The 5,489-nt window shown below is 36.4% G+C and overlaps 1 non-coding gene across 1 annotated transcript; it reads right to left on the reverse strand.

Annotated features, from left to right (window-relative positions):
• Positions 1 to 2,059: 2,059 nt before the first annotated feature.
• On the reverse strand, positions 2,060 to 2,182 carry LOC117034241 (small nucleolar RNA SNORA32). Its single transcript, XR_004425053.1, has one exon. It is a non-coding gene; the product is annotated as a small nucleolar RNA SNORA32 (small nucleolar RNA).
• Between the last annotated feature and the right edge of the window lie 3,307 nt (positions 2,183 to 5,489).

Genomic DNA, 5,489 nt, shown 5'->3' on the forward strand with positions numbered 1-5,489 from the left:
GGTGGTCGAATAGCCTCCTTTAGTATTTTTGTAGTGCTGGTCGTGTGTTAGAAAATGCCCTCAGCTTCTCTATGTCTGGAAAGGTCTTTATTCCTCCTTCATATCTAAAGGATATCTTTGCTGGATATATTATTCTTGGCTCATAATTTCTTTCTTTCAATACTTTGAATATTTGGTTCCACTCCGTCCTGGCTAGTAGAGTTTCTGCTGAAAAATCTTTTGATACTCTAATGGGCTTTCCTTTGTAGGTTACTGTCTTCTTTTCCCTGGCTGCCTTGAGGATTCTTTCTTTGTCGTTGATTTTAGACAGCTTCAATACAATGTGCCTTGGAGAAGGCCTCTTGGGATTGAGGTAAATAGGTGTTCTATTTACTTCTTGGATTCGAGGATCCAGTTCTGTCCACAAGTTTGGGATGTTCTCATCGACAATTTGTTTGAACATATTCTCTGTTCTCTTCTCTCTTTCTTCTCCTTCTGGTATGCCCATTATTCTTATATTGTTCTTTCTGATGGAGTCAGAAAGTTCTTGTAGAGTTCTTTCATTTCTTTTAAGTCTCAAGTCTCGTTCTTCATCCATCCGTGTAATTTCCAGGTTTCTATCTTCGATGTCACTGATTCTTTCCTCCATCTGGTCAACTCTATTACCTAAGCTGGCTATTTCATTCTTAATTTCTTCTATTGAGTTCTTAATCTACAGAAATTCTATTTGGTTCTTTTTTAAAATTTCAATCTCTTTCATAAAACGCTCATGTTGTTCTTTGATTGTGTTTCTGAGTTCATTAAACTGCCTGTCTGTGTTTTCATGCATCCAGTTGAGTTTTTTCAGAACTGCAATCTTGAATTCTCTGTCATTTAAGTCACATATTTCCATATCTTTAAGTTCCTTTTCTGGAGACTTTTCACTTTCTTTCTGAGCTATCTTGTTGACTCGGTTATTCATGGCAATTACTGATTTATTATTTCTCTTCCTACACATCTACAGGAGTGACTTCTGCAACAGGTTGATTAGAAAAGGTCTTTCTTTTGTTTTCCCGTACTTGTTGGTAGAATGTTTTATTTTCTCTCTGACTGCAGCCGTTTTTTTTCTCTCTACACGGTAGTGCTGTTTTCTCTGCACTATTACAGCTTCTCACACAATGGGGAAATTTCCTGAGAGATGGGCTTCTCTTCTGTTAATAGTTCGCCTGGGTCACAGAGGGCTGTGTTCGTGTGGGTATGCCGAGAGCTTTTGAAGTTTCAAAGCTCTTCCTGCACCAGATTCAGAGCCTGTATGTTTCATCAGTTCTGCCTAGTCCTCAATGTATCCGTCCAGACAGGTGGGGCCAGGGGCAGGGTGAGTTTTGAGTGGTGGCCCAGAGTAATGGCAGTGACAACCAACACAGCCGGTCCTACTTCCACAGCTCCTTCCTCTTTGCCGGAACTAGTTGTGCTGTGAATCTGTGTGTACGGTCCACAGTTCTCAGAACAGCAAATATTCTGTTCTTTTGATTTGACACTGCTACTGTTGCACTTCTAGCACCGGGCAGGTGGGGAAGGCGAGCTCTTGGAGGGTAGGTAGGTGCCGGCTAGTCTCAGTGCCTAGGGCTTCCATTCTCTGTGGCAGTGAGGTTTTAAATTACCCTTTTCAGCCTTCTTCCCTCAGTCTTTTTTCCGAGGTCTCTGCCATGAGCGTTGGGTTCAGCCATGTTATATCCTGTCCCCTCAGCCCTGTGGGCCATAAACGGAGCCCTATCAGTCCAAGTTCTTCCCTCTCCCACAGCTCAGGTAGCTCCAGGATGCAGCGAGTTCAGAGCACTGAGCTAGGTCTGAGTCCTGCACCCGTGCGGCTCCGTTTCGGCACTTCTCTCTTCCCTCCTCCCCCACTCTTGCAATTCGCCCACCTATAGGTGAATTCTATAGTGGGCCTCTTCGTCTTGCCTGTCTGCTGTGCAGGGAGTCCTTTGTGGAGCTATAGTTGTTCAATTAGTTGCAAATTCCAGGGGAGATTTACAGAGGCTCACCTCACGGCGCCATTTTGATGATGTCTTATTATTTTTTAATTAAAAAAATATTTTTAATAAAATGTTTCCAATAAGCTGAGTGCTAGCAAAATAGCAGAAAGAAAACCTAGGGTGGAAAAATGTTCTGTAGTCATGTCCACAGCAAATGAGAAACTCCATTCTAAAAGCCTTGGTAATGACCATCTAAATATATATATTTTAAAGACCAAGGAATATTAAACTTACATTGTTTAATCTTAGAGAAGCTAATGGCTGTGGAACAAAGATTAGTAGCAGGTAGAGATTCAAAGTGCATTTTTTCTCCTTCTTGCCACTCTAAGAGCTATTTATTGTTAAATGGAAAGTTCGATTTTGGACCGAGAATACAACTTCTACATAGTGAATTGCAAAAATGAAAAGAACAATTTTTTTTCCATTTAATTTATGGGCAATGGAAGCTTCAAACCTAGAAGTGACTATCACCATGTTGTACTGTGGTTTCAATAACAGAAGATCTAGGAGTTTGCAATCCTCAGCTTTTTAGGAAAAAGTAAGATGGGTCTAAACTTTTTTGAATCCCCTCCTCTTTCTCAACACGTCCAGCTATGGATTTTCAATGAACACACAGATCTGTTAAGAAACCAGGGGTGATAATCATAGAAAATTACCTATATTTAAAAAAATAACATAGATGTAAAACTTTTGGTAAATAATATTATTTGTAATGAAATAATAAAACCGACTCATTAAATTAGGCTCACAATTTTCTGACTGTATAACATTCTCTGTGTGAGTGTATACATATATAGCAACCAGAATCGTGAATTTACATCTACTTTTCTGTTTCATAGAACTTGTGTTTGGCACATAGATTACCTAACAACTCTTATGTTGATGAGAGTTAGATTTTCCCACCATAATTTATTCATTTTTTTAAAAGGCCATCGTATCAAGAGTTAAAAGCATATTGTGAAATTTATGATAATACATTTGTTCAGCTGGGCCCATGTTGACCCTTTTCTGCTTCCTTTGGATTCATCTGAATCTTAGTGAACTTAAGGTGAGAGTGAGACACATCAATTCAACATCGAGTTGGGGTGTGCTGAATGTTGCTTTGCCCTAATTAAAAAAGCTATTATGTTTTTATGGCAGGATTCTGGAGGGATGCACTGATTTCCTGATGAATGTTGACAGGACTATTAAAGCTGTGAAACAACATAGCTTGAATATGGCATTAAATGAAAGAACTGGCTTAGCCATGCTGTTCTTGGGTGTTATAAGCTGATTAAATTGGAGCCAAAGGGAAAACCATCTTTGGACTATGGATTTATTTTCTCAGCTTTTCTGTTTGTTTGTTTCTCAGCAACTATTTCACAAAGTTGGTAGCTAAATGTTTTACTATGGCTTTTAAATGCTATCCATGACATAAAGAATAAGCCACTTTGTCTCTGGGTCCTTTAGTTGCCCCAAGACACCTGGTGTGCTACACAAAATAGACCCCCCCTATACTTTGAGCCATAACTTTGGTTGTTTGTGTGTATATACTTCTGTAGAGACAGAATTGACTTAGACCAAATCCATTTCAACTGTGATCACACCCTTTATTTTTCCACAAGTGTTTAACCTCTCTGACACTCAGTATTCCTCAGCTATAAAATAGTCATGATAAGTTTATTATGTGAGTTAGATCATGCAAAGTTCCTAACATAGTTTCTGGCATAGATTAGGCACTCAATGAAAAATAGTTCTTATTATTGTTTTTGAAACAGTCTAGTCAGAGAAAAATGTAGGAGTTATTGCCATTTTTGTTAGATAGAGAGCAATTTGGGTTAGAGGAATAAAATAGTGTTTCTACAAATAAAAATGAAATGAAATCTGAAACACTTGCTTGGAACTAAATTTTAGGCCTCTGGTAAGAATTGGCATACATCTTTGAAGAATTAATTTTGACAAATTTAGTTAATTTGACTTTTATAGAACTTTAAAAAAAGTCCTAAGGGAAGTTGGGTGAGATTCTTCTAGTCATTACACAAAATGTGATGAGTATCGGAGAGCTATTTAAAAACAAGTAATATGATAATATGAAAATAAGAACACATCGAAACAGGTGAGATATGAGCTAAAGCATCACATGACTTTTCTAATGAGGTGTTGAAATATTAAATTAGGAAATTAAGAGAGACCCCAAATACTTCTTATCTGATATTTTTAAATCTGCAATTGGAAGTGTAATTTGTTGATAGGTGATAAGATTCTTAAAAACATTAATCTCCTGAATCTGCAATTCTATTTCTATTTATGCATTCTAGGAGAAAATACAAAAGTCAGAAAATTACTTTATGCCCAAAGATGTTCACTATAGTATTACACACACACACCCACACACACCAATTTAAATGTACAAATATAGGGAAATTATTAAAACAATTGTGTTAAATTTCATGTAAATAAATATTACATAAGCAAGCTATTTGTGAGTTTAATGGGAGAAGATTTCTGCAATATATATATATATACATATATATATATATATATATATATATATATATATATATATATATATAACATTACAGTGGTACCTTGGTATTCGAACATAATCTGTTCTAGAAGACCGTTCGAGTTCTGAAACATTCGAAAACAGCCTACAGCTAGGCCTCAGGATCTTGCACTCAGCAGAAGCCACGTGACACATTCGACTTCCGAGCCATGTTCAAAAACTGAAGTATTTACTTCTGGGTTCACAGTGTTTGTAAACTGAAATATTCGTCAATGGAGACATTTGAAAACAGAGGTACTACTGTATATATAAACTATCATTTTAAGTACATAAAACAGTTATTGTAAAAAAGGCTGTAAGTAAATATTTATTTGAACCATATAAATTTGTTGATTTTGACCTACAGAAGTACTATTTCACATGGTTCAACTTAACACTAACACATGAATGTCTTTGAGAAGTGATAAAATTTTCAGCAATATTCTCTTTCTGTGAAGTTTTGATGATTTTCAATTTACAGAAACATAATTTTATAATTATAAAGAATTTTTAATGAAAAACAACCTGGTCATCTAAAAAGGAACTGTTCTAATTTAGGCAAAATTTATAAAGAATAAATTAGATTTCTATTTCTGGCAGTATTACAAACTTGATACTCTGAAAAGCCTTATACTAAAAATTAATCCAAGATACTATATAAAGTGTTTGGAAAAACTTTTAACGCTTGGTTGAGCTGGCAAAAGAATAAGGAAATCCCCAGCAGTCACACATGAAGCAAAATCATAAATCCTAGGAGAAAAGTCCACTGCTCTCTGGGCACCTGTGAATTTCTGGTGAACCAGAGATTAAGTTTTAATGGCCTCATAGGGAGCAGGGAACAAATCTTAGTGTCCATATAATATAGGGAGGCAGATCAAAGACGTGCATATGAAGTTAAGACTCTAACCTATCCAAAAGGACCACACCTTCAGTGAATATTGAACTAGAGGTAAATCCTAATTTACAAGGGAAAT

This window comes from Rhinolophus ferrumequinum, chromosome 14, assembly GCF_004115265.2.
Source record: "Rhinolophus ferrumequinum isolate MPI-CBG mRhiFer1 chromosome 14, mRhiFer1_v1.p, whole genome shotgun sequence".
NCBI lineage: Eukaryota > Metazoa > Chordata > Mammalia > Chiroptera > Rhinolophidae > Rhinolophus > Rhinolophus ferrumequinum.